At 55.0% G+C, this 19,618-nt stretch overlaps 1 protein-coding gene across 1 annotated transcript in view; it reads left to right on the forward strand.

Moving 5' to 3' along the window:
* LOC147096368 (zinc-binding protein A33-like) overlaps positions 1-19,618 on the forward strand; it is a 766,539-nt gene that overhangs the window by 160,183 nt on the left and 586,738 nt on the right. The gene's annotated exons all lie outside the window — the stretch shown is intronic.

Raw genomic sequence — 19,618 nt, forward strand, 5'->3', positions numbered from 1 at the left:
AGAAGACAGGTTAACATTCCGGGAATACACCCTGCATCGGAACTGGGAACTGAAAGATCAGCAAGGGCCTGTGTAGGGCTGGGGAATAGAAGGAGGGGGAGAGAAGAAACAAATGGATGGTGAATTGTAGAGAGGAACTGACTGGGTGGAATGAGCTGTGAGCTGCAGGAACCCGGTGACCTTCCTGCCTGTAATGTTGCTCCACAGGCGGAAGGTGGCGCTACATGGCGGTGTTTGAGATGAATTAGTGCAACACCTCTGCTGCCCAGCGCTGTTATTGAACTGCACCATAGAAGCGGCATTTATTAAACACACAGCGATTCCGGGCTTAATTACACCCCAGAAACATGAACTAAACGTGTTGTTTGTTTTATTTACACCTTGCTCCAGACTCTGGCCCCTTACAATTCCCATCCCGAACTGATCAGGCCGATTTTAAGAGCCCCCGCCTGCTGTAACCGGAGTGATAGAGCCCAGAATTGGACCCAATGCTCCAGCTGGGGCTGAACCCATGTTGTATATCGGTGTTTTATTTATCCCTCAACCAGCATTAGTAAAACAAAATCAGATTGCTGTTTGTGGGAGCTTGATGTGCAAAAATTGTCTGTCGCGTTTTCCTACAGTGAGTACACTTCAAAAATACTTTATTGGCTGTAAAGCACTTTGGGCAGCCTGAGGCTGTGAAAGGCGCTATATAAATGCAAGTCTGTCTGTCTTTCATATCCAGATCAACCTCATATTCTAAAATTGCAACTGTGTTTCAGAGTTTGATGAACGGGCTTTAAATGTTGTATTCTGCAGAGTTTAATAGGAAACAAAGTATATCATTGTAACCAAGTATTGAAAGTGTTTGATAAATTGTAAAGTGCTGTCTCCCTGTACCCTGCACACAGAAATAAAAGTACCTGCTTCATCTGTCTGCAGAGTCTGGGTCTAAATCAGAAGGTGGTGTCAGAATTGCCGAGCGCTGCTTGGTGTGTTTACTGAGACACACAGACCAGGGAGGGTCCAGGCTGGATTGCTGGTGAGACACACTATCTGAAGCAGAGTGACAGTGGAGGTGCAGAGATGGGCCTCAGGATACCAGGGCTCGGGGTGGGGAGGGATCAGCCAGGGGGCCTGTTTCTCCCGCTATCTGCTGACTTGGCATTGGGCGGATCTTTGTTGAGAATGGGTCCGGCTTGTTTTCCAGAGCTCATTACTTGCTGACACTCAGTTTCTAGGCTGACCCAGGAACAGGAGCAGGCCATTCAGCCCCTCGAGCCTCTTCCGCCATTTATAAGATATTGGTTGGTCTGCATCTTAACTCCATTTCACTTGGGTATAAAAGACAACATTTCAAAGTTTGCAGATGACACAAAACTCGGACAGGCAGTAAACAGTGAGGAGGATAGTAATACATTTCAGGAGGATATAGACAGACTGGTGAAATGGGCAGACACATGGCAGATGCAATTCAACATAGTGTGAAATGATGCATTTCGGTAGGAAGAATGGGGAGAGGCAATATAACATAAATGGTCCAATTTTAAAGGGGGTGCAGGAAGAGAGAGACCTGGGGGTGTTTGTACAGAAATCTTTGAAGGTGGCAGGACAAGGTGAGATGGCTGCTAAATAATAGACAGTATCCTGAGCTTTATAAACAGAGTCATAGATTACAATAGCAAGGAAGTTATGCTGAACCTTCCTAAATCACTGGTTCGGTCCCAGCTGGAGTATTGAGTTCAATTCTGGGAAATACAGTTTACTGGACTGGTACCAGGGATGCGGGACTTCAGTTACATGGAGAGACTAGAGAAGGGCTGTGGGGAAAGGGCAGTGGAGTGGGATTAATTGTTTCGCTCTTTCAAAGAGCCGGCACAGGCACGAAGGGCCGAGTGACCTCCTCCTGTGCTGTGTGATTCTGTGAAATATTGACCTGGACACTGGGGAGAACTCCAAGGACGCCTGAAAATGGCCCGAGCCAATTGGGCGCCAGACATTGGTCCCCAAATCTGTCCCTCACTGCGCCCATTTTACCCCCACAAACCGGCACAACCAGGTCCAATTTCTACCCCATTAACCACAAGCACAGAGTCAACTTGCACATCAACCATACAAAACCCTCCACTAACACCATCAACTCCAAGGCTGTTATATACCCGAAGGACATTAAATCCTGGAGGCATTTATCCTCTGAGCCAATGGGGGCCTTCCCCCCTCCCCCTCCCCCTCCAGGGGCATCACTGTCCTTGTGAACCTTCAGAGACAGTCACCGCTTCTTGGGCCGTTTTTAATGGGGAATTCTTTCCTGCAGCACTGATATCCTGCCTGCAGGTGCTGGCGGTGCACTTTGTAACAATGAAAGACTTGTGATCAAACAGCGTCTCAACCCAGCCCAGAAACTCACTGCACCCGCAATGCGTTACTCCCAACTGCAGTAGCCGTGGTTAGCGAGGAAAATGCAGCAGCCATTTTACACACAGCAAGATCCCACAGAGAGCCAATGAGATGAATGACCAGTTAATCTCTCTTTGGTGGTGCTGGTTGAGGGAGGAATGTTGGCCCGGACACCGGGAGAACTCCCCGGCTCCTCTTTGCCGCGGGATCTGAATCACCCACTTGAGGCAGACGCGGCCTTGGATTAACATCTCACCTGAAGGGCAGCCCCTCTGCCCATTAGCAGACTGAGCTAGTTGTGGGAACAGGAGTGTGCCATTCAGCCCCTGGAGAGTTTTTCCGCCTTTCAATGAGATCGGGGCTGATCTGCACCTCAACTTCATTTACCCGCCTTAGCTCCAAAGATCAAACCTTCCTCACAAACAGTGGACAACCATCCACCGCCCCAGAACCGCTCATGGTCAATGCTGCCACCTTCTCCATAGATGGAAGATTAAAGCATCTCCATCCTGTGACTGTGGAGCTCCTAATCAGACCCTGGAGCCCATCATGGAGCGCTGCCCGCAGAGGAAATTCACAGGCAGCCTACAAGATATCCGCTGTTACACCGCAAGCTTTGCCCTGGATATCTGCCTGAGATATTGACATTTGATTTGATTTGCTATGACCATACGGGAGATGAAGAATGCCCTGTATCCCACATCAGAGAATAGAATCAGTAAAATTTATGGCCCAGAAGGAGGCCTTTCGAAACATCGTGTCTGTGCCGCCCGGAAAGATCCATCCCGCCTAATCCCACTTTCCAGCTCCTGGGCTTCGGGAGAAAACAGGCCAACGTGAGCAAATATTGCCCCCACACTGACCTATTGTACACACGCACATCACAGCAGGAGACACCTCGCCCGCTCACAGCGACAAAGATTGACGCCCCTTAAAAAATAAATATTTAAACCCAACCGGCCAGTTCCGAGCGCGAGCCTCTGTCAACAGAAATCATCGCCGAAAACCCCGCCTCCCGGCGGTGCTGATTGGCTAGTGGCGGCCCGGTGAGGTGATCCTGGGGGAAGCGGATTGGCCGCAGCGCCTGTCACTCAGAGAGGGGCGGGTGCCCGGGCGGGGCCTCAGTGGGAGTCGGACTCGGAGCTCGGGCAGTGAGTTGGGGCCGAGCGGCACTGACGCCGCGCTGGGCTCTGGTCTCGGCCAGTTGGAGCGGCTCACGGCGGCCGCCGCCTGGTTTATTTCAAACTTTGGATACTTGTTGTTTGGTGAGCGAGCTGGACAGTCGCTTCTTCACCGATAACCTGCTGACCAGAGAGGACTGGGGTGAGGAGGAGGAGCAGGAGGAAGAGGAGGAGGAGGAGGAGGAAGAGGAAGAGGAGGAGGAGGAGGATCTAAAATGGGGAAAAAAGTTTCATTTCAAGTTCTAAAAGGTTTTAAAGTTAAATTTACTTTTAGTTAAGATAGTTTAGTTAAGTTTAAGTTTAGACTAGTCTAGAGTAAGGAAGGAAGGAAAAGCCGACTGAAAAAAAAAATCAGTGAAAAACAGCAGAAAGAAATAAAGCAAAGGGACAGAATAAGGAAAGTAATAAACTCGGGGAAAAGCCGGGAGAACGAGACACCGAGCGGCGACCACAGTCCAGAGAGGCGGCTGGGATTCAGCCAGAGCGGCGACCACAGTCCAGGGCCAGAGAGGCGGCTGGGATTCAGCCCGAGCGGCGACCGCAGTCCAGCACCCGAGAGGTTGGTACAACAATGGGACAAAAAGTAACCTCATTTTCAACTCAGATCAGCCAGCAGCTTGGATCACAGCAATAAAATCACACTATACCAGTGTTAAGCTAGAAAATACCGCAAATGGGTCCAAAATGATAATTAACACACCAGGAGACAGGGCAACCACGACTGTCAACGCGTACAATACCGGAACAATATTAGTGCAAGGCAACCTCGACAAATTTGCAACGGCCTTCAGGACACTGAAAGGATTAACTAAGAGGGGAAGGAACAGCCCCAGAGTGGCCCGCACTCCCCCCAACATTGGCAACTTATCAGGAGTAAATCTGCCTGGTCAGGAGGTGAACGAGCCACACAGTTCAAACCAGACACTAACCCCGGGGACCCACAGCCACACGATACAACTGACAAACCCCAGCATAACTACCAGGGAGGAGGAAGCCACACATAGTCCCCCTACCAATCCCAGCTCACCGAGAAGAGCAGCATAGCCAGGAAGTGAGTGAGCCTTCCAGGGCCGACCAGACACATACCCCGGGATCACACAGCCAGATACAACTAAAAGATAAATTTAATCAATTAGAGATAGAGATGGTTAAACTTAGAGAGGAGTTCCTCAAAATGAATCACGAACAAAAGCAGGAGAGGGAGAGACACGAGAGAGCTGAATCTACTTGAGAACCAGGTGAATCTACTTAAGAATCAGGTGAAAGAGCTGCAGGAAAAAGAAGAGAGCCATAGAGGAGAGATAACACCATTAGACCAGCAACCAGAGGCTAGAGATAAGACAAGACAGAGCCGGATGGAACGGCTGCACACCCACATGGAACAAAAGCAACAGACACACAATACAAGGGGTGCCACACAGACCGACCAGCATACTGATTCTCAATCTTCCCCCACCACCGTGGAACCACAAACGAGCCGCTCACAAGAGGTACGCACACACCAGACACCCCAGCCCAGCACACACACTGAGTCCAGACGAAAGCCACCAGACAGTAAACACAAACAAGGCTGACATCGTAATACTCATAGACTCAAATGGGAAATTTCTATGGGAGAAAAAGCTCTTCCCTAGAAGTAAAGTAGAAAAGATCTGGTGCCCAACAACAGACAGAGCCATGGGATGGCTGACCAAAGCCAGATTAGGCTCCCCCCAACACATAATAATACACACGGGCACAAATGGCCTAAAGGCCCAACGGAAAGAGGTAGCAACATCGCTCAGAGCAATGATTAGGAAGGCAAGCAATACATTTCCAAACACTAGAATCACTGTTTCCACAATATTGCCGAGAACAGACTTCAACAACAACACAATTCATGAGATAAACGCCAGCATAGCAAGAGACTGCGAATCAAAACACAACGTGCACCTGGCCCAACACCCCACCCTCGATGAGGAATGTCTTTACGACCACGTCCACATCCAAAGGAAAAGAATATCGATCTTTGCGAAAGCCCTGAAGGATGTCGCTTTTAACCGGGTCCATACCCAGACTCCAAGAGGAACCCCCCCCCCCCGACCACCAGAGATCAGCGGGGTACATATCAGGACCACTACAAAGACCACCACCACACCAACCGAGACCAGAGAGGATGCCCATGCAAAACATCAATATCAGACCTGCACCACTCCTGTCCCACAGGGGAACAGGACCGCTCCCAGCCAGACAGGGAGAGATGCACAGGACGTACGCAATACCTCAGACAGAAACAATCCATTAAGAGACAATAAGCAGATGTGCAGCAGCATCTACTTCCGCCTTATGGATCAAGGACTAATTAATAGAAAGAACTGTAACCAAATAGTATTAACCTTTATAGACAACTGACGTGATCTTTTTTTCCCACACTTAGACACGACAAACACGTACCACTCTTTAACCTATCATAGTAAAAGATCAAACTTAACATGCAATCCTTATATATTTCGACCTGGAATATCCAAGGTCTACGCTCTTCGACGCTAGACGTGAAGAGTAGGACCCCAGAGTTCATAGATGAAACTAAAGATCTAGATATTATCATTTTACAGGAAACTTGGTATAAAAGAAAAGGACACACTGGCTGTCCCCAAGGGTACACTGAGCTGGTGGTCCCCTCCAATAAATTACCAAGTGTAACCCAAGGCAGAGGCTCCGGAGGCATACTGATCTGGTTTAAAACAGAACTTAAGAATTACATCAAATTTATAAAAAAGGGCGAAAACCACATGTGGCTCAAACTTGAGAGGGAGATTACCTCAAACACCCAAGATGTTTACATTTGCGCACTTTATATCCCTCCAATTGATTCCCCGTACTTTAAAGAGGACACCTTCTCCAACATGGAGGGGGAAATTATCCAATACCAGGCCCAGGGGAACGTGTTGATCTGTGGGGACCTCAACTCAAGAACGGGCGAGGAACCAGACTTCACCAATAATCAGGGAAACAATTACGTATTCGGGAATAACCACTTTGACATCCCTTCCCTTCCATACAGGCATAACTGCGACAAGCAGTCAAATACCAACGGAAAACAGCTACTACAGCTCTGTCGAAACCTGGGTCTGTACATTGTCAATGGTAGGTTCATAGGAGACCTCCTAGGAAGATCGACCTATTGCTCACCTCTTGGCTGCAGCACAGTAGACTATATGATTACAGATTTAGACCCATCCTCTTTCAGAGCATTCACAGTCAAACCACAAACAACACTGTCAGATCACAGTCAAATTACTATGTATCTCAAAAAGACAGAAACAAACAACATAGAAACACAACCCAGTAAACTGTACAACACCAAAAAATCGTACAGATGGGCCAAAAACGACACGGAAAAATACCAGAAAACAATTAGCAATGCATCAACTCAAGCTCTCTTAGACACCTTTCTGGATAACATATACACTCACAATAAAGAAGGCGTAAACCGGGCAGTTATTAATCTAAACAATATTTTTGATAATTTGGCAACAAGTGCAAACTTGAAAGCTCGCAAGAACAAACCCAAAACAAAAAACCGAAAAATGGTTTGAACCAGATTGCCATAACATGAGGAAAAAACTTAGAAAAATATCAAACCAAAAACACAGACATCCAGAAAACGAGGAATTACGCCTTACTTATTGTCAGACACTAACACAATACAGAAACACACTCAGAACCAAAAAAGAGCAATATATTAAGAACACACTCAGCTCCATGGAGGAATCCATTGATTCCAATTGTTTCTGGGACAACTTGAATACACTACACAAAAAACAACACGACGATTTGGCCATTCAAAATGGGGACACATGGGTAAACCACTTTGAAAAATTATACCAGAAAAACACACTAAGACCAGAGCAACACCAAATATGCAAAAAACTGGAAAAGCTAGAAATGGCCATAAAAGATAACCAAAACCCGCTAGACGCCATAATAACAGAAAAAGAACTTCTTGAAAAACTCAAGGACCTGCGACCAGGAAAAGCTTGCGGGACAGACGGCATACTAAACGAGATGATTAAACACACAGACGACAAAATGAAACGGGCTATCCTAAAACTCTTCAACTTGGTTCTGAGTGTCGGTTATTTCCCTGATATCTGGAACAAAGGACTCATAACGCCCATATACAAAAGTGGGGACAAAATCGACCCAAACAACTATCGAGGCATCTGTGTAAACAGTAACCTGGGGAAGGTATTCTGTAGCATCATAAACAAAAGACTTATAAACTTCCTTGAGGAGCACAATGTCTTGAGTAAAAGCCAAATTGGATTCCTGCCAAACTATAGAACATCCGATCATATCTTCACCCTACAGACCCTAATTGACAAACACGTTCACCATAACAAAAGCAAAATCTACGCATGCTTTGTAGATTTCCAGAAGGCTTTCGACTCCATCTGGCATGATGGTTTATTCCTGAAACTTATCGAAAGCGGGGTAGGAGGGAAAACATATGATGTAATTAAATCAATGTATACAAACAACAAATGTGCAGTTAAAATTGGAGACAAACAAACAAAATACTTCCCACAGGGGCGGGGGGTGACGCAGGGCTCGCCAATCTCACCGACACTCTTTAATATTTACATAAATGGATTGGCAAAACTACTTGAACAATCTACAGCACCCGGCCTCACCCTATATGAATCCAAGGTTAAATTCCTCCTCTATGCAGACGACCTGGTTCTGCTGTCACCAACTAAGGAGGGTCTACAGCAGAACCTGGACCTGCTGGAGTCGTACTGCCAGACTTGGGCCCTGACAATAAATCCCCAAAAAACCAAAGTCCTTGTGTTCCAGCAAAGATCCAAACATCAGGGACCCAAAATAAATTTCACAGTAGGAACAACCAAAATTGAACAAACCACTAACTACACATACTTGGGCTTAAAAATCAGTTCTACGGGAAACTTCAAACTGGCTGTGAATGAACTGAAAGAGAAAGCAAGAAGGGCTTTCTATGCCATCAAAAAATCAATCCAAATAGAAATCCCAATTAGCATTTGGCTCAAAATTTTCAAATCAGTAATTGAACCAATTGCACTCTATGGCAGTGAGGTATGGGGACCGCTAACACAACAAGAATTTGCAAAATGGGACAAACACCCAATTGAGATCCTACATGCAGAATTCTGTAAAAGTATCCTCCGGACTCAAAGGAAAACAGTAAACAATGCATGCAGGGCGGAACTAGGCCAATATCCATTAATAATCACTATCCAAAAAAGAGCCACCAAATTTTGGAATCACCTACAAATGAGCAACCCCCAATGCTATCACTATGACGCCCTGAAATGCCAAGAGATGACCATAAAGAAGAATACCCTCAGTCAACTAGTCCTGGGACTCTGAAGTAACTACTAACAATATTAACAATAACCAGCCCCAGGACAGTGACAGGGTAACACAAAGAATTCGACCCAACAGAATCGTCGCTAAGCAAAAGGAAAAATATCTGACATATTGGGCAGAAACAACAAAAACCCAAAGCAAACTCAATTGCTACTTGGCCCTAAACAGACAATACAACATAGCTGATTACCTGACCATGGTAAAGGATAACAAACTGAGAAGAACCTTGACAAGGTACAGACTTAGCGAACATAGCCTAGTGATCGAAAAAGGCAGACACAGGCAGACCAGGCTGCCAAGAGAAGACAGGATATGCGCTCACTGCAGTCAGGGAGTAGTAGAGACAGAGATGCACTTCCTCACAGCCTGTGGAAAATATCAGGGCATCAGGGAGAATTTCTACCAAAAATTCTCACAAATATGCCCTGAATTCAGAAATCTGAATGACAACCAAAAACTCCCATTCCTACTGGGGGAGGAGAGAAGCTGTGTAACACTGGCGGCACACTATGTTACAGCTTGCCATGAACAGAGGGACAACCAGTAAACTAAGAAAAGAGTATATATAAACAAGGCGAATGTATATTTATACACTCAGGGATATACCTGTTTATACACTGTATGAATAGAACTGCGTTTATGTGTTCAACCATAAATGTATTTTGATGCTTTGGCAACATAAGATGTACCTTATCATGCCAATAAAGCGATTTGAATTTGAATTTGACTGGGGTGAGGAGGAGGAGGAGGGGACTGGGGTGAGGAGGAGGTGGAGGGGGGGACTGGGGTGAGGAGGAGGGGGGACTGGGGTGAGGAGGAGGAGAGGGGGACTGGGGTGAGGAGGAGGAGGAGGGGGGACTGGGGTGAGGAGGAGGAGGAGGGGGGACTGGGGTGAGGAGGAGGAGGAGGGGTGTGGTAAACCACTGTTTGTATTCCTGTTTGTCCTGTTTGTATTCCACTGTGTACATGCCTGGACATGCCTCGGCTGACTCCTCCCACAGGTCCTAGTATAAAGGTGACTGCTCCCCAGCCCTTGGTATCCTGGACCGGTCGACCACTCGAGGCAGACCTCCATTCTGTTGTTAATAAAAGCCTTTAGTTACTCTTCTAACTCTCAGTCTTTTATGAGTAATTGATAGCGCATCAATTTTATTAACAACATTTTTATAATGGAGAAGATCCTCACACCAGCATGCCTGGACTTAGATCATCGGGAGGCGGACTCATCCACCAAGTTTACTCAATGGCTTAAGTGTTTCGAAAAATTCCTGACCGCCTCCGGAGCAATCAAATCGGACGAGGACAAACTGGATGTCCTGACCTCCAAAGTGAACCACCGAGTGTACTCGGTCATCCAAGACGCGACCTCGTACACGGATGCTATCAAGCTCCTCAAGGACCAGTACACGCGCCCAGTGAACGAAGTGTACGCCAGGCACCTCCTGGGGAGTCGTAAACAACAACCTGGGGAATCGACCGTGGAATACCTTCAGGCACTGTCTGTGCTTGGCCGGGCCTGTGGTTGTAAGGATGTAAAGGCCGCCGTGTACACAGAGGAACTTATCCGGGACGCTTTTGTAGCGGGCCACAGATCCAATTACAAACGACAGCGACTGTTGGAGCAGAGTAACCTCGACCTCAACAAGGCCTCTGAACTCGCACTATCGTTGGATGCAGCCTACCAGGGCATGGATGCCTACTCCTCTGCACCGTGGACGCCGCGGGGAATGACAGCCTGGGACACGGTAGGACCGCCTCATAGCGCCGTGCCACCCCAGCCACACCCCAACAACGGCCCAACTACCGCAGCAGTGTCCCAAGGCCAGACAGCAGTGCCCCAAGGCCAGAAATGCTACTTCTGTGGCCAGGCAAAACACCCCAGAGCGCGCTGCCCGGCGAAAAACGCGATCTGCTCGGGCTGCGGGAAGAAGGGACACTACGCTAGCGTCTGCAGGGCCAAAGCCACCCGAACCCCAGCAGCGCCGCGTGTGGGCCATGCGGGCCGCCATTTTGGACCTCCCCGGCCGTGTGCGAATCACCGGTACAGCAGCCATTTTGGACGCCTCCAGCCACATGGGGATCATGGACGCCGCCATCTTGGACGACAGCCGGGACGCAGCAGGCCCCCGACACCGCCTCATCTGATACCCGCAGCGACACACCGACCCCTACGCTGGCATCCGTTACACTGGACCAAGCGAGACCGCACCAACTGGCCAGTTCCACAATGGACATTAAGGTAAATGGTCACGATACAATCTGCCTTTTTGACTCTGGGAGCACGGAGAGCTTCATCCACCCCGACACAGTGCGGCATTGCTCTCTCCCAGTCCTGCCTGCGCAACAGCGGATTTCTATGGCCTCCGAGTCCCAGTCGGCGGACATCGGCGGCTACTGCGTGGTGACACTCGTAGTAGACAGGACCGTGTACGATCATTTTAAACTTCTGGTCCTGCCTGAACTCTGCGCTGCCGTCCTGCTGGGGTTAGATTTTCAGTGCCACCTTAAAAGTGTTACGATGGCGTACGGTGGACCCCTACCCCCACTCACAGTCCGCAGCCAGCAGCTTCCAAATTGCCCGCCGCGCACCAGGTGCAACCTCTCCACACTCAGAGTCACCCCCCCACCACTGTTTGCTAACCTCACCCCCGACTGTAAGCCCATCGCCACAAAGAGCAGGCGATACAGTGCCGGGGACAGGGTTTTCATTAAAACCGAAGTGGAGCGGCTCCTGAAAGAAGGGATTATTGAGGGCAGCACCAGCCCCTGGCGAGCCCAGGTTGTGGTCGTTAAGACCAGCGAGAAGCAGCGCCTGGTCATCGACTACAGCCAGACAATAAATCGCTACACCCTGCTGGACGCCTACCCACTCCCCCGTATAGCTGATATGGTCAACCAGATCGCGCAGTACCGCGTCTTCTAGACCATTGACCTGAAATCAGCGTACCACCAGCTCCCCATCCGCCCTGAGGACCGCCAGTACACTGCCTTTGAGGCAAACGGCCGCCTCTATCACTTCCTTAGGGTTCCCTTTGGCGTCACCAACGGGGTCTCCATCTTCCAAAGGGAGATGGACCGGATGGTAGATCAAAATGCATTGCAGGCCACTTTCCCATATCTGGACAACGTGACCATCTGCGGCCGTGACTTGCAGGACCATGACGCAAACCTCGAAAAATTCCTCCGCACCGCCCAACTCCTAAACCTGACATATAACAAGGAGAAGTGCATATTCCGCACAAACCGCCTCGCCATCCTTGGCTGTGTTGTGGAACACGGAGTCATCGGCCCCGACCCCGACCGGATGCGTCCCCTTATGGAACTTCCACTGCCCCACTGCCTCAAGGCCCTGAAGAGGTGCCTAGGGTTTTTCTCCTATTACGCCCAGTGGGTCCCCTACTATGCGGACAAGGCCCGTCCGCTGATCAAGTCCACCTCTTTTCCCTTGACGGCAGAGGCCCGCTTAGCCTTCCACCGTATCAAGGAGGACATTGCCAAAGCCACCATGCACGCAGTGGACGAATCCATCCCCTTCCAGGTGGAAAGCGACGCGTCCGACTTTGCCCTGGCCGCTACCCTCAATCAGGCGGGGAGACCCGTGGCCTTCTTTTCACGAACCCTCCAAGGCCCGGAGACCAGACACTCCGCTGTTGAGAAGGAGGCCCAGGCGATTGTGGAGGCTATGCGTCATTGGAGGCACTACCTGGCCGGAAAACGATTTACCCTGCTCACTGACCAGCGTTCAGTTGCTTTTATGTTTAACAACAAGCAGAGGGGCAAAATCAAAAATGACAAGATCTTGAGGTGGAGAATCGAACTTTCCACCTACAACTACGAGATCTTGTACCGGCCCGGGAAGCTAAATGAACCCCCGGATGCGCTATCGCGTGGCACCTGCGCCAGCGCGCAGTTCGATAGACTGCGGGTCCTCCACAATGACCTCTGCCACCCGGGGGTCACCAGGTTCTTCCACCTCATCAAGGCCCGCAACCTGCCTTACTCTATTGAGGAGGTCAGGACCATGACCAGGAACTGCCAAGTCTGCGCTGAGTGCAAACCACACTTTTATAGACCAGACAGGGCCCACCTGATAAAAGCCACTCGCCCCTTCAAGCGCCTGAGCGTTGATTTTAAAGGGCCTCTCCCCTCCTCCGACTGCAATGTGTACTTCCTCAATATTATTGATGAGTACTCCCGTTTCCCGTTCGCCTTCCCCTGCCCGGACATGACCAGTGCCACGGTCATTAAATGTCTGAACAACCTCTTCCCCCTGTTCGGCTTCCCCAGCTATATCCATAGCGACCGGGGCTCATCGTTTATGAGCGACGAACTCCGTCAGTACCTGCTAACTAGGGGTATTGCCACAAGCAGGACCACCAGTTACAACCCCCGGGGGAACGGACAGGTGGAAAGAGAAAATGCGACAGTTTGGAAGGCCGTCCTGCTAGCCTTAAAGTCTAGGGGCCTTCCAACCTCCCGCTGGCAGGATGTGCTCCCCGATGCGCTCCACTCTATTCGGTCACTGCTCTGCACTGCCACCAACGCCACCCCTCATGAGAAAATGTTCGTCTTCCCAAGGAAGTCCACATCAGGGACATCGCTACCGCCATGGCTGACGTCCCCAGGGCCGGTCCTACTGAGAAGACACGTGAGGACCCATAAAAGGGGCCCCCTGGTCGAGAGGGTCGACCTCCTCCACGCCAACCCCCAGTATGCTTACATTGCATACCCGGACGGGCGGGAGGACACAGTCTCCATAAGAGACCTTGCACCCTCGGGGACCACAGTAACCCACTACCCACTACCACCCCCCCCCACGATCCGATATCCAGCCCCAGCAGACGGCAGGCCTGGGCCCCGCGACCCGCTCGACATCTACGAGGACGACACGCCTGTGCCACAGCCTACGCTGGACTCGACGCCGGAAGCTTCACTACCCCTGCCGTCGCCACGCCGATCACAGCAGCAGACAAGACCTCCGGAGGGACTCCAATACACTAACTTTTAATACACTTCACCCCGCCGGACTCAATTTTAAACAAGGGGTGAATGTGGTAAACCACTGTTTGTATTCCTGTTTGTCCTGTTTGTATTCCACTGTGTACATGCCTGGACATGCCTCGGCTGACTCCTCCCACAGGTCCTAGTATAAAGGTGACTGCTCCCCAGCCCTTGGTATCCTGGACCGGTCGACCACTCGAGGCAGACCTCCATTCTTTTGTTAATAAAAGCCTTTAGTTACTCTTCTAACTCTCAGTCTTTTATGAGTAATTGATAGCGCATCAAGGGGGGACTGGGGGGAGGAGGAGGGGGGACTGGGGTGAGGAGGAGGAGGAGGGGGGACTGGGGTGAGGAGGAGGAGGAGGGGGGACTGGGGTGAGGAGGAGGAGGAGGGGGGACTGGGGTGAGGAGGAGGAGGAGGGGGGACTGGGGTGAGGAGGAGGAGGAGGGGGGACTGGGGTGAGGAGGAGGAGGAGGGGGGACTGGGGTGAGGAGGAGGAGGGACTGGGGTGAGGAGGAGGAGGAGGAGGGGGGACTGGGGTGAGGAGGAGGAGGAGGAGGGGGGACTGGGGTGAGGAGGAGGAGGAGGGGGGACTGGGGTGAGGAGGAGGAGGAGGGGGGACTGGGGTGAGGAGAAGGAGGAGGAGGGGGGACTGGGGTGAGGAGGAGGAGGAGGGGGGACTGGGGTGAGGAGGAGGAGGAGGGGGGGACTGGGGTGAGGAGGAGGAGGAGGGTGGGCTGGGGTGAGGAGGAGGAGGGGGACTGGGGTGAGGAGGGGGGACTGGGGTAAGGAGGAGGAGGGGACTTGGGTGAGGAGGAGGAGGAGGGGGGACTGGGGTGAGGAGGAGGAGGGGGGACTGGGGTGAGGAGGAGGAGGAGGGGGGACTGGGGTGAGGAGGAGGAGGAGGAGGAGGGGGGACTGGGGTGAGGAGGAGGGGGAGGGGGGACTGGGGTGAGGAGGAGGAGCAGGAGGAGGGGGGGACTGGGGTGAGGAGGAGCAGGAGGAGGGGGGACTGGGTGAGGAGGAGGAGGAGGGGGGACTGGGGTGAGGAGGAGGAGGGGACTGGGGTGAGGAGGAGGAGGGGACTGGGGTGAGGAGGAGGAGGAGGGGGGACTGGGGTGAGGAGGAGGAAGGGAAGGGGGGACTGGGGTGAGGAGGAGGAGGGGGGACTGGGGTGAGGAGGAGGAGGAGGGACTGGGGTGAGGAGGAGGAGGGGGGACTGGGGTGAGGAGGAGGAGGGGGGACTGAGGTGAGGAGGAGGAGGGGGAACTGGGGTGAGGAGGAGGAGGGGGGACTGGGGTGAGGAGGAGGAGGAGGAGGGACTGGGGTGAGGAGGAGGAGGGGGAGGGACTGGGGTGAGGACGAGGAGGGGACTGGGGTGAGGAGGAGGAGGAGTGGACTGGGGTGAGGAGGAGGAGGGGGGACTGGGGTGAGGAGGAGGAGGAGGAGGAGGAGGAGGGGGGACTGGGGTGAGGAGGAGGAGGAGGGGGACTGGGGTGAGGAGGAGGAGGGGGGGACTGGGGTGAGGAGGAGGAGCGGGGGGACTGGGGTGAGGAGGAGGAGGGGGGGACAGGGGTGAGGAGGAGGAGGGGGGACTGGGGTGAGGAGGAGGGGGGGACTGGGGTGAGCAGGAGGAGGAGGAGGAGGGGGGACTGGGGTGAGGAGGAGGAGGGGGGACTGGGGTGAGGAGGAGGAGGGGGAACTGGGGTGAGGAGGAGGGGGGACTGGGGTGAGGAGGAGGAGGTGGGGGGGACTGGGGTGAGGAGGAGGAGGAGGGGGGTACTGGGGTGAGGAGGAGGAGGAGGGGGGGACTGGGGTGAGGAGGAGGAGGGGGGACTGGGGTGAGGAGGAGGAGGGGGGGCTGGGGTGAGGAGGAGGAGGGGGTACTGGGGTGAGGAGGAGGAGGGGGGGACTGGGGTGAGGAGGAGGAGGGGGGCCTGGGGTGAGGAGGAGGAGGGGGGACTGGGGTGAGGAGGAGGAGGAGGAGGGACTGGGGTGAGGAGGAGGAGGGGGAGGGACTGGGGTGAGGAGGACGAGGAGGGGACTGGGGTGAGGAGGAGGAGGGGGGGACTGGGGTGAGGAGGAGGAGGAGGAGGAGGAGTAGGGGGGGACTGGGGTGAGGAGGAGGAGGAGGAGGAGGAGGAGGGGGCGACTGGGGTGAGGAGGAGGAGGAGGAGGGGACTGGGGTGAGGAGGAGGAGGGGGGACTGGGTGAGGAGGAGGAGGAGGAGGGGGGACTGGGGTGAGGAGGAGGAGGAGGAGGGGGGACTGGTGTGAGGGGAGGAGCAGAGGGGGGACTGGGGTGCGGGGAGGAGGAGGGGTGGACTGGGGTGAGGGGAGGAGGAGGGGGGACTGGGGTGAGGGGAGGAGGAAGGGCGGACTGGGGTGAGGGGAGGAGGAGGGGGGACTGGGGTGAGGGGAGGAGGAGGGGGGACTGGAGTGAGGGGAGGAGGAGGGGGGGGACTGGGGTGAGGGGAGGAGGAGGGGGGACTGGGGTGAGGGGAGGAGGAGGGGGGGACTGGGGTGAGGGGAGGAAGAGGGGGGACTGGGGTGAGGGGAGTGGGGACTGGGGTGAGGGGAGGAGAAGGGGGGGACTGGGGTGAGGGGAGGAGGAGGGGGGACTGGGTTGAGGGGAGGAGGAGGGGGGACTGGGGTGAGGGGAGGGGGGACTGGGGTGAGGGGAGGAGGAGGGGGGGACTGGGGTGAGGGGAGGAGGAGGGGGGGACTGGGGTGAGGGGAGGAGGAGGAGGGACTGGGGTGAGGGGAGGGGGGGACTGGGGTGGGGAGGGGGGGACTGGGTGAGGAGGAGGAGGGGGGGACTGGGGTGAGTAGGAGGAGGGGGACTGGGGTGAGGAGGAGGAGGAGGGGGGACTGGGGTGACGAGGAGGAGGGGGGACTGGGGTGAGGAGGAGGAGGGGGGACTGGGGTGAGGAGGAGGAGGGAGGGGGGACTGGGGTGAGGAGGAGGAGGGGGGACTGGGGTGAGGAGGAGAAGGGGGGGACGGGTGAGGAGGAGGAGGAGGGGGGGGACGGGTGAGGAGGAGGACGAGGGGGGACGGGTGAGGAGGAGGAGGAGTGGGGGGACTGGGATGAGGAGGAGGAGGAGGGGGGGACTGGGGTGAGGAGGAGGAGGAGGGGGGGGACTGGGGTCAGGAGGAGGAGGGGGGGAGGAGGGTGAGGAGGAGGAGGAGGGGGGGACTGGGGTGAGGAGGAGGAGGGGAGGACTGGGGTGAGGAGGAGGAGGAGGGGGGGACTGGGGTGAGGAAGAGGAGGAGGAGGAGGGGGGGACTCGGGTGAGGAGGAGGAGGAGGGGGGACTGGGAGGAGGAGGGGGGACTGGGGTGAGAGGGGGTACTGGGGTGAGGAGGAGGGGGGACTGGGGTGAGGAGGAGGGGTGGGACTGGGGTGAGAAGGAGGAGGGGGAGACTGGGGTGAGGAGGAGGAGGAGGGGGGGACTGGGGTGAGGAGGAGGAGGAGGAGGGACTGGGGTGAGGAGGAGGAGGAGGGGGGACTGGGGTGAGGAGGAGGAGGAGGGGGGTCTGGGGTGAGGAGGTGGAGGAGGAGGGGGGGACTGGGGTGAGGAGGAGGAGGGGGGACTGGGGTGAGGAGGAGGAGGACTGGGGGACTGGGGTGAGGAGGAGGAGGACTGGGATGAGGGGGGGACTGGGATGAGGGGGAGACTGGGGTGAGGGGGCACTGGGGTGAGGGGAGGAGGAGGGGGGACTGGGGTGAGGGGAGGAGGAGGGGGGACTGGGGTGAGGGGAGGAGGAGGGGGGGACTGGGGTGAGGGGAGGAGTTGGGGGGACTGGGGTGAGAGGAGGAGGGGGGGACTGGGGTGAGGGGAGGAGGAGGGGTGACTGGGGTGAGGGGAGGAGGAGGGGGGACTGGGGTGAGGGGAGCAGGAGGGGGGGACTGGGGTGAGGGGAGGAGGAGGGGGGGACTGGGGTGAGGGGAGGAGGAGGGGGGGACTGGGGTGAGGGGCGGAGGAGGGGGGTACTGGGGTGAGGGAGGAGCAGGGGGGTACTGGGGTGAGGGGAAGGGGGGACTGGGATGAGGGGGGACTGGTGTGAGGAGGAGGAGGGGGGCTGGGGTGAGGAGGAGGAGGAGGGGGGACGGGTTGAGGGGAGGAGGAGGGGGGGACTGAGGTGAGGGGAGGAGGAGGGGGGACTGGGGTGAGGGGAGGAGGAGGGGGGACTGGGGTGAGGAGGAGGAGGACTGGGGGACTGGGGTGAGGAGGAGGAGGACTGGGATGAGGGGGGGGACTGGGATGAGGGGGAGACTGGGGTGAGGGGGCACTGGGGTGAGGGGAGGAGGAGGGGGGACTGGGGTGAGGGGAGGAGGAGGGGGGACTGGGGTGAGGGGAGGAGGAGGGGGGGACTGGGGTGAGGGGAGGAGTTGGGGGGACTGGGGTGAGGAGGAGGAGGAGGGGGGACTGGGGTGAGGAGGAGGTGGGGGGACTGGGGTGAGGAGGAGGAGGGGGGGACGGGTGAGGAGGAGGAGGAGGGGGGGACGGGTGAGGAGGAGGACGAGGGGGGACGGGTGAGGAGGAGGAGGAGTGGGGGACTGGGATGAGGAGGAGGAGGAGGGGGGGACTGGGGTGGAGGAGGAGGAGGGGGGGACTGGGGTCAGGAGGAGGAGGGGGGGAGGAGGGGGAGGAGGAGGAGGAGAGGGGGACTGGGGTGAGGAGGAGGAGGGGAGGACTGGGGTGAGGAGGAGGAGGAGGGGGGGACTGGGGTGAGGAAGAGGAGGAGGAGGAGGGGGGGACTCGGGTGAGGAGGAGGAGGAGGGGGGACTGGGAGGAGGAGGGGGGACTGGGGTGAGGAGGGGGGTACTGGGGTGAGGAGGAGGGGGGACTGGGTGGGAGGAGGGGTGGGACTGGGGTGAGAAGGAGGAGGGGGAGACTGGGGTGAGGAGGAGGAGGAGGGGGGGACTGGGGTGAGGAGGAGGAGGAGGGGGGACTGGGGTGAGGAGGAGGAGGAGGGGGGACTGGGTGAGGAGGAGGAGGAGGGGGGTCTGGGGTGAGGAGGTGGAGGAGGAGGGGGGACTGGGGTGAGGAGGAGGAGGGGGGGACTGGGGTGAGGAGGAGGAGGACTGGGGGACTGGGGTGAGGAGGAGGAGGACTGGGATGAGGGGGGGACTGGGATGAGGGGGAGACTGGGGTGAGGGGGCACTGGGGTGAGGGGAGGAGGAGGGGGGACTGGGGTGAGGGGAGGAGGAGGGGGGACTGGGGTGAGGGGAGGATACTGATCTGGTTTAAAACAGAACTTAAGAATTACATCAAATTTATAAAAAAGGGCGAAAACCATATGTGGCTCAAACTTGAGAGGGAGATTATCTCAAACACCCAAGATGTTTACATTTGCGCACTTTATATCCCTCCAATCGATTCCCCGTACTTTAAAGAGGACACCTTCTCCAACATGGAGGGGGAAATTATCCAATACCAGGCCCAGGGGAACGTGTTGATCTGTGGGGACCTCAATTCAAGAACGGGCGAAGAACCAGACTTCACCAATAATCAGGGAAACAATTACGTTTTCGGGAATAACCACTTTGACATCCCTTCCCTTCCATACAGGCATAACTGCGACAAGCAGTCAAATACCAACGGAAAACAGCTACTACAGCTCTGTCGAAACCTGGGTCTGTACATTGTCAATGGTAGGTT

Source organism: Somniosus microcephalus, unplaced genomic scaffold (assembly GCF_052327205.1).
Source record: "Somniosus microcephalus isolate GS21.2 unplaced genomic scaffold, FLI_Smic_1.0 unresolved_chr1, whole genome shotgun sequence".
Taxonomy (NCBI): domain Eukaryota; kingdom Metazoa; phylum Chordata; class Chondrichthyes; order Squaliformes; family Somniosidae; genus Somniosus; species Somniosus microcephalus.